The following is a 10,335-nucleotide window of genomic DNA, read 5'->3' as shown; positions in this document are numbered from 1 at the left end:
CGGCCCTCGGAGTGCAGCAGCCGGCGAACTAGCGACTGGCAGCCGGGACGGCACACGAGGTGAGGCAGGCTCCAAAACTCACAGGGGCTCCTTCAGCCACTTCTCTGCCTCCGGGTCCCAGCGGTGCGCGGCCGTGCGCTGCAAGGAGTTGCGATCTGTACCAGGGACTGTAGGTGAGGGAGCCAGCTTCGCTCTTCGCACCCCGTCCCTTTCCTCCGGTGTGCTGGTGCGGGTCCTATCCGGGCACCTTTGCATCTCCAGGTCCCCCGGGCTCCGCCAGATGCCAGAGTTCTTCTCGGACTCCAGAACCCAGTTTCTCTGTTTCTTTGTCATCTTTTCAAGAGCTTCTCTGGGCTTCGCTGCAGCTGCCCTGATAGTCTAGAGTCCCTCTGTCCACTTCGGCCTCAGTGTCTCTTGCTACCTACCAGCTTCTCCTTTTTGCCTCCTAATCCCTCCCTCCCTCAGAAAAATCTAACTTGGAAGACTTTGCTGCTAACTCCTAAATCAGGAAGATACTCTTTTTCCTCGAGGATTTTAACTTGGTTCCAAATGTATTCAGCTCTGAATCTCTTGACTGACACACACTCTCTCTCTCTCTCTCTCTCTCTCTCTCTCTCTCTCTCTCTCTTTCTCTTTCTTTCTTCCTTCCTTCTTTCCTTCCTTTTCCTCCTCCTCCTCCTCCTCCTCCTATCACAGTTGACTATTTTCTTGGAGGCTTACAATTTAGCCTACCATTTGCTGAAAGTGATGGGATAATTCTTTTATTAAATATCCTTTAGTAAATACCTGCTAAAAGGAACTTAAAATTTTCTCCTTAGATTTTAATAACTTAGTTCAAGAACCATATTCACTTAACGTGTGTGTGTGTCTGCGCATTTATGTCTATATGTAATATCGTACAGGGTCCTAAACTTTCCTGGCTGCTGCAGGCCTGGCAGAGGGAGGACTGGTGGGACTTGTGATGCCTGGATCCATTTCTCCACCTGTAAATTAGTGTGCTCATCATTTTATGTAGCTGAGGACCTTAGCAATTTGGGAAAATGTCGCTCAGGTTAGCACAGGCTGATTACTAAGCACATTGAATGGAAACTGAGAAACTGGATGTAAAATCTGATTCTATTGGGAGGGCACCTGCCTCTCCTCCTTTAGAGAATCTACTATTTCTTACAGTTATATCTCCTACTGATATAAACCCTACAGAAACAGCATTTTAAAATCTCACAGTTCTTTAAAAAATACTTTTATCCATGCCACTTTCTCCCTGAAGATGCCAGGTTAGTTCCTGGACTGAGGTTCATTTGCTCACTTTCATTCTGTAATTACTGTGAAGAAAATTGAGTAGAGAAGCTGAAAGTGGAGGCAAATACCAGTGAACAAGCACATGCTGACGTCTACAGCTGTGTTTTGGGAAATAGGCTATATCTAGTGCTCACATTTGAAAGCTGAAAAAATGAATTAAGCAGCTATGACCTCATTTTATATCTAAAAATATTAACTCCCTTAACTACAAGTTCTTATTAATATCCTTAGACTTAAGTGATAGTTTTGTTTGCTTGGTGTGTGACAAGGTGTTGCCACTGACACACTATGCACTAATTTACAACACCCGCTGAAGCAACCAAGTTGTGAATGGAGATAGTGGATAAATTTCACTGTCTTGGTAGCACTTCGTTTGGCCCTGAGATAATGAGAATAGTTTTGCTGCAATAGCAAGTGATGTATTTTTATAAAATGGTACTGGGGCTCGAACCCAGGATCTTTCAGTGAGCCAAATCCCCAGCCTTTTAAAAATAATTTTAGGCAGGTTCTCACTCTGTTGTCCTGGCTGCCCTAGAAATTGCAATCTTCCTGCCTCAGCATCCCCAGTTACTGGGATTACAGGTGTGTGCCACAGCACCCGACTAAATGATGTATTTCAAAAGTAGATAAATAAGGGCTTCAATTGCCCAAGGTTTTTATCTGCTATTTTTATGAAAACACTTTAGCCTGTGTGATGTGACTCTGTAAGGTTTGATGTACCTTTCACAAGAGCAGTTAAGGCTATTTTGACTATCAATTTAGTTAGATAACTTTCAAGTGATATGTTGTTTCCCTATTGATTTGGTAAAATTTTGAGTTTATTTCTATTAAAAATGGAATGTGATAAGGCAAGGGTACTTATTCTAATAGGCCCATCTTTCTGCCTGTAATATTTTTGGCAACCCATTTTTCAAGAAAAAGAGTGTATAATGTTTTATTACTTTTTTCCTTAGGTGATTATTACTAATACTAAGTCTAAACTTTCTAAGTCGATACTTAGTCTAAACTTTGCGTCAATAATACTAAGGGTAATACTGTGACTATATAGTAAACTATTTGCCTGCAAGGAATAAAAGGTGGATGTGAGTTAGCTAAAAACATTTTTCTCTGAATCCTCAGTATGTATTTTATAGCTTTCCTGGTAGTTCTCCAGGTTTTAAGACTGGATATTTCTGATGTCACTAAATGTAACTGCAAGATTATCTTTTTCATTTCTGTACATTTTAAATTATATCTTTTCATATAATTTGACTTGTAGTAATGAAGTGAGATCAACCAATTTTCAAGTTGTTTGATTTTTTTGAAGTCTAATAGACTGTTAAAACTTTCTCATTATTTTTGTTTCTTAAATATATCAGTGGAGTTGTGCTTTTGTTTCTATAAAATAGTACAATAACTTGACAGGAATCATCAGATTTCAGAAAATGTAGAAAGGGTGTGGAAAATTGAACAGCCCTAGAGAAGACATCTCAAAATTAAAAATAGAAAACCTCATGTCTTTCTCAAATTAGAAGTCTTCATAGCAATCGGGTTTTTCAATATTGTTCATTCATTTAGATATTTATTCTATAAAATCTGTTGAGAGCCTTCCATGTGTCAAGGCTCTGTATTAGGTGTAGTGATAAAAATCTAAAAGCATGATCTTCCCTCTTGTGGAATATCACATATTGCTTGCATTCTACCAGAGGATATAAACCCATAAAAAACTAAACAAATGAAAAAGATCCCTAGAGATTGTAGTGAGAACGAGTAGGGGAATGTGTGACAGAAAACTAAGAAGAAATACTTTAAGCAAGGGTAGACAGGAAAGGCCTCTGTGATGGTTAATTTTAGGTGCAGCTGGCCTGTGTTAAGGAATACCTTCAAACCTGGTTAAAAAAAAACTGTATTGCTTAGGTCTGTGAGGATATTTCCAGGGATTATTAGTTCATGAGTCTGAGTGGAGTAGGTGGGGAAGGTTAGCCCACAGTGTGGGTGGGCACCATCTAATTGCCAGGAGAGAACAAAAAAAAGAAAGTGAATTGGCCTTTCTTCCACGGTTGAGAGAGACTGTTTTTCTGCTGCCTTGGACCCAGAACTCCAGATTTACTGGCCTTTGGACTTGGGCTTCAGGACTTACATCAGTGGCCTCTTGGGTTCTCAGGCTTTTGGCCTCCTTGAACTGAGTTATACCATAGGCTTTCCTGGCTCTGAGTACCTTCTACTTGGAATGAGTCCCATCCCTACAATACAGGAGCTCTAGCTTTTAGGCAGCCTGTTGTGGGTTTCCTCTGCTGCTATAATTGTGTAAGCCAGTAACCCTAGTAAATCCTCCTTCATATGTCTGTATGCATGTTCTATTGGTTCTGTCTCTTTGGAGAACCCTGACAAATATAGCCTCTCAATGAAAGTTATGTTTGAGCTGAAACCTCAAAGAGAAGAGAGAATGGGCCTAATTTGTCAAATTCTGGGAAGATATTCCCAAGAGAATGTTCCTACAGTGAGAGGAGCAAATGCCAAGGTTTTGAGGCAGGCAAACATTGTTAGGGGTTTATAAAGAACAGACAAAAAAAGCCAGTGTGGCCATATCCTAGTGATCCAGGTGGGGTAATGGTTAAAGAAAGTGTTAGAGAGCTTAGAGGGAGTCAGATAATAGATAAGTAGGACTAGGAGATCCTGAGAAAGAATTTACATTTGATTATCAGAACATTGAGAAACCATTGAAAAGTCTTTTCTGTGGATGGTCATTTGATGGAACAAATTAGCCAGTGGAACTTAGAAAATGTTTTCCAAAGGATAAATAGAATGCCTAACTACTCCATTATTTACATTGAGTCCTGAGAAATAAAAACTATTTAATAATTGTGATAAATATATATTTGATTCAGTTTCTCTGCTCTGGTAAATGGATGACGGAATGGGAACTTGAGGTGGGCATGTTAAAAAGCAGTCCACTTTCCACTGTCACATTGTCACTTGTGCTGCAAAGTAAGTTGTCACCAACTTTATGAAAAACCAGATCATTGTTAAAATTTAAGAATTTGTTTTTTTCAAAGAATGATGTCTTATTTTTGTACAGATTCATTTCATTGGGAAGTTTGGAAGTTTAATTTGAGTATAAAGGAATAACTTAGGTTCTAGAAAAAAACCTTTAAGTTTTTTGGAGGGGTCTGCCATTTTTTTTTCCATTCATTAAGTTTATTGGTAAATTTGAGGTACATAATATGATGACATTCATTATTGGGAATGTGTACCTTTACGTAATATATCTTGGTTTTTATTTTTTGCCCATTCCCCTGCCCTCCCTTCAACCCCTCCACCCTTTCTTTTTACAAAGACTTTGTTTTCATTTTTCCCTTTTCTCATATTTATTCCTTTCCTTTCCTCTACCCATCCCATTTCCCCTTCCCCTTTGGACCTTTTCCTATTTCATATTACAACTGTTTCCAAGTTTTAACTATTACAAACTACTGCTATGAACATGGGTGCACAATATATCACTTTTACTTTAACTGTTGCCTGTCCATCATTTTCAAATTATCATATCTTTATTCTGTGAGAAATTAGTGTTATTCTATTGCTTAAAGGTTCAATAGATTTTATTATCCTGAGACTTAATCAAATGAAGTCCATCTTTGAGGTCTAGTTGGTTCCAAATAGGAATGCAGCTGGTCATTGATATCCTGTAGGGTAAATCCTAATCCTGGGGGAATGATAACCTGAGAAATAATCTCCTCCTGCAGGGTCAAGTTCCCATCCTTACCTGTGTACTCTAGAACACTCATGATTTGGCACCAACCTAATTTCCCAAGTCTTCATTATTATCATATGAATTCTGTTGCTTTCAACTGGTTTGGAACTTTTGTGTTTAGCATTATCCCTGTCATAGAATAGGTGCACAGGACATTCTTCTTGAAAGGAACCATGCCATCTATTTGAAAAGTCCTTCCCTTCTTGCTGTCGTTTCAAAGCCCAGCACTAGTCAAGATACAGTTTAATATCAGGCCCTATTTCACCACCCACCACTGAGCTTGATCTCTTCCTCCTCTGAAGGTGAACAGCAGTCACACACTTGTCCTATGGTATCATAATTATGCTTCTTTGATGCCTGGTCATATCTATCCTGGACTTTGGTTCCATGAAGGTGACTTTAACCTTGCCTAGTTTGTCCATTATTGTATCCTGAGCAGCTGGCACATGCATGTATTTTATACTCATTGAATAATGCATAAATACTGCCTTGTGCTATTTCCTCTATCATTTATTGATAATTATATCATTTAATACCCTGCCTTCCACATATTCACCTGGTATTCTAAAGCACTTTCTGAGGGGTTATTAATAAAGTTACTAAAAACATACTCTTTGGACTTTGTCCTCTTACACTTTGGAGCGAGGCTGCCTTGGATCCAATTTATCTAGGAGACTTTGTAGCTGGGGGATGTGGGATGAGTTAACCACTTTGTGCCTCAGTGACCTCTTCTGAAAAATAGGGACACTTGATGTTATTAGGGTGCTTGCAAGGGTTAAAAGAGTTAACTAAGCCCACAATTTGTTTGTAACTGTCAAATTTCAAAAGTTCTGATAAAATGGATAAAATATAGAAACTGGTAAAATTTTCATTTTGTAATTTAAGTACCAAAACTCTGGTGGTGGCAAGACTTAAACTTGACTTGAACTAACATGAGGCTATTCATAACCTTTATTCTACCTAATTTTAATCATTAATTTTTTTCTGTAGAATTAGTAATGTTTATAGAGTAGTGCCACATACCCTGATGGGGTATTATGTAATGTGTAGTTTATATAGGCTGTTGCCTATCTAAAAATCTGGACATTTCTGAATTTGTACTGTATCTGGCACCAAGGTTTTCAGATAAGAGATTATGTACCTTATAGTAATTAAATCCAGGCTTGCACATAGTAAGCTGTTGCTGTGAGTGGGGGAGATTAGCAAGGTAACTAAATTAATACTCTGCTCATATTACTATCTAAATACATGCTGATTTATTCACACAATCACTCTGAATGTGGAGGGTGGATTCTATGGCCCTCATATCACAAGAAATTAGATATGGCAAGGTTACATGATTGAAATGTGTCAAGACTTGAGTCTGTTAATAGTCTACTCCAAGTAGGAGTACTTTTTTGTTTTTCATTTGTTATTTAAAGCAAACCATGACTTTTTAGGGTGAGGGCCTTTTATGGGGGGGTGAAATTCAGCTAAGAACTTACTTCATATTATTAGACATTTAATTTTTGCAGTTGCTAAGCCTTTACAAAACTCCTCATATATGTAAAAATCTGCATTAAAAGCAGAAGAAAAGCATTAAACAAATGGGAAATGGCTCATGACCTTTGGTAGCTCTAGCACCATTCATGGTTACGTGGGACCATAGGTGTACATTACAGTCTTATTTTCTTGTGTAAGCTTGAAATCTAAGAGTAGATTAAAAAGAACAATGGTGTGTATTTAAATAAAATTGTTATAGTAAAAGACACATTACCACTAATCCTTGTCAAGAAACTCCCACTTGATTTGAACATACTTATCCCACTGTCTTTTGCTTTCTGAAGCAATTTTGGAAGTCTTATTCATGAGTGTCTTTGTAATGTATGATAAAAAATATAGTGAATGCTGCTGCCACCCAATGTGAAGACAGGCTTATAAAAACATTATAATGTATAGTTATCCAACTTATTCGCTGGATCGGTCACCATGCAGCTTCTGGCTCTTCCCCAAAGTCAAAATGACCACGAAAGGCTAACATTTTGAATTGATTCGGGGCATTGATGCAGTGATGACAACACAGCTAGAGACACTCATAGAAGAGGACTTACAGAAAGGCCTCAAAAGTGGCAAGAGTGATGAGATGTTTGTTCAAAGAATGGGGAGGGATATTAAAGGCAATGTGTCTTCCACTATAAAAAATTTTTAAAAATGTAAACATTCACTGTAGTTTTTGATCATGCCGCATAAGTAACATTGACACATATGGGCACCAAAGCCAATTGAATGCTTAATTGCTTAGTAATTTTTTTAACCCCACCTCCCTTAGTATTACACAACATCTTGACAGCCTTTTCTCCTTGGCTAAATTAAAAAATACATATTTTTGTTGCCCTTATTAATATTTAGAAATAAAAATTGGTATATTTTCTTACTTTTGTGGGGTTTCCAGTAATTGTATTTTTCAAAGCATTTTTCTGTTATATTTTTGCAATTAAAAACTAGTCCTTGAAATTATCTTGACAATTCATTTAGCAAATACGTATTAAATGAATATTATATTCCAGACACTATACTAGTCTAAACAAATAGAATCTCTGTTTACCTTCTCTCTGCTGCTGTGGGTTCTCTCAGACCAGGGCACCTGTACTGAACAAGCAGGGTGGAAACATGATAGTGTGCCCCAGGAAACAAAATGAAAAGCATTTGTTCTCTTGATGCATCTTTAATTTTTTTTACACAAAGATTTAGGAGAACATTAGCTGGTAGTTGATTTTATATATGTAAAAATATTTAAGCAAACTCAAATACATTTTACTTTCTGATGCAATATTCATATGAAAATTTGTGGTCAAATGCCATACTTTAGAGAAAGTTACTGCTTGCAAGTACAGCTGTCCTAACCACAGGGTGACCCTTCAAAAAGGCACTGAGGCCATGCTGTGTTGCTGGAATCTGTTCTTTTTTTCAAATACTTGTGCATTTTTATAGTATGAAATTCCCACGATGACCAGTGGGAAAAGTAATAGAAATTAATGTTTTTCTCGTGTTGCCCAATTTCTTTTAGTTCAAGGATTCAGGCTGTTTGTTTGACAGTGATCTAATTTTAAAACACAGTGAATTTCCAGTGTTGATGGGTAATCTAAGATTGATACTGAGGGACTTGCCAAGAAACTGGTATCTTCAGAAGAGAGATTATTAGAAAACAGTGACCATGAACTTAAAGCATCACAGTTGATGGGTCACAGCTTTGCTCCATTGTATGTATACTAACCTGTTTCACTGATTTGAAGTTACCTTTGCTGTCTTTAAGGCTGCTTTTGTTCATCACACAGTTCAGTATATAAATTGTTTTAATTGATGTCCACTTAAATATTTATTGCTAGAACAAGGTCTTCAATGTTTATTTTGATGTTGATACAAATTTTCTACAGTTTGGGATAGTTTTGAAAACTAGTGAGCAGCATCTGTTACAAGGCATTTGTTTAATTTGCTCCAACTAAGATAAAGAATAAAATGGCAAGTGAAGAAAGAAGGTAAAAGTAAATGGGATGCCAAACACTAAACCTTTCATTAAATTTTATTATCGCTGTCCCACTTTCATTCTTGACTCATGCCAGACACAGTTCACAGGGCCTGACATTGTTGTAATGTTACATTACTGCTCAGATTAGAAGGACAAGGCAGCGGAGGTGGACTTACAGCATGTAAGTAACAACGGGCTGTTTGTATCATTGAAAGCTCTAAAATGTTCGCCATTACTGGTACAGAAGCTAGTGATTAAAGGAAGGTCATTAGAATCTATGGGTGAAGTGCTTTTAGAGTCTTTACAGTGAAAGAGAATAAAACAGTTGGAATTTTGCTTTTTTGGTCCCACTTTTAAACCCTGACTTACATTTTTCAATAGTTCTTCTCAATACAATTTGTGTTCCATTGTGGGATAATTCTTAATGGGAAGGCAGTATAGTTTAATGGCTAAAATCGCAGGCCTTGGAATTACAGGCTTGTTGTGTTTAAATCCTGACTTTTCTTCTTGTCAACTATATGTTATTGTGCAACTCACTTCATCTCTTTGAGGTCTAAATTTTCTCCTGTAATTTATCTGATTTGATTGTTTCATAGATTAAATGAAGTGGTGCTCGTGAAAAATTAGGCACAGTCCATACCATGTACTAGACATCACTATTATTATTAACTCTTTTCTTAGATTAGTGGCTGACATAGGTGAAAACTTGAGGCATACTTTAGAAATTTTGCCATTCATATTATCAAGTAGAAATGGAAGGGAAAAAAATCTTGCATCTCTTTATATTAACTTACTCCAAACCTGAATGCTATTTTTTGTAATGTGTATCTTTTAAATGGTAAGTACACTGTTAAAAGTAGCACCAGTTATCTGGAAGATAAGACACTTTGTAGTAAATGCTTGACTTATTATTTAGCTAAATATAGCATCATATTGAATACAAAACAGCAGCTTTTTATAGTTAATCCAGTATATATTTAAATGTAATCGTTTTTAACAGAAATTTAAGTTTTAATATTCATTTTGAAGAAGAGGAAGTTTCAGGAAAATGTATAATACAATGTTGTCTTTTAAACATGAAAACTTTTGGTCTTCTGATAATCAAAGATATCACAAAATTTCCTGAGTTACCTCTTAATTGTTCCAGATTTCAGGTCTCCACAGAAGAAGATATTGAAGCACTTTTAAGAGTTAAGTGATTGCATAAAGGACTAATTCTGTTTGAAAAATATCTTTCTGTAGATTTTGAGTTGTCATGGGTTAGTTTTTATTATAGCAGCAGATCAAATAATACCTTAAAATGATAAAAGTGAATAGCAGTTTTGATAAATGAATGGATAATTCTAAATGTGTTGTTGAGAACAGCGTTAGGCATTGGAGGGATAGTATCCTTTTGAGATGAAATTGCGTGAAGCTTTTGTTCTTTTATTCTAAATAATTTTCTTTGGCCCAAGATCAGAAAAATGAGACAGAGGTAATCTTTGGGAAGCCGACTTGGCTATGATATGCTACAGGTTCATAGAAGGGACAACCTGGTAATACGTTGGTTATATACTGTATGTTTGCAGGTTTTGGCAACAATTATTAGGATACAGTGCTTGAAAAGTTTAATGCACTATGCTAATGAAATGTAATGTTTATTAGCAGTATCACTCGCATTTATAGGTAGTGACCATTATTAGTATTATTTAAAGATGCAAAGCCGGGATTTAGCTCAGTGGTTCCGCTGCTTGCCTTGCAAGCACAAGGACCTGAGCTCCATCCCCAGTATCAAAAAAAAAAAAAAAAAAAAAAAAAAAAA

The 10,335-nt window shown here is 36.8% G+C and overlaps 1 protein-coding gene across 6 annotated transcripts in view; it reads left to right on the top strand.

Annotated features, from left to right (window-relative positions):
- The window catches only part of Klhl13 (kelch like family member 13), a 198,590-nt gene continuing 188,255 nt past the window's right edge, over positions 1 to 10,335 (top strand). For 3 of the 6 annotated variants that reach the window (XM_010622646.2, XM_010622652.2, XM_010622651.2), the window contains exon 1: positions 1 to 59. The gene's annotated coding sequence lies outside the window, so the exon portion shown is untranslated. The remainder of the gene's footprint in view (positions 60 to 10,335) is intronic. The other 3 variants (XM_010622653.2, XM_010622650.2, XM_010622644.2) reach the window with 1 other exon arrangement.

Source organism: Fukomys damarensis, unplaced genomic scaffold, assembly GCF_012274545.1.
Source record: "Fukomys damarensis isolate Sample0158 unplaced genomic scaffold, DMR_v1.0_HiC HiC_scaffold_39, whole genome shotgun sequence".
Classification (NCBI taxonomy): domain Eukaryota; kingdom Metazoa; phylum Chordata; class Mammalia; order Rodentia; family Bathyergidae; genus Fukomys; species Fukomys damarensis.
This window is presented reverse-complemented; position numbering and strand designations above follow the sequence as displayed.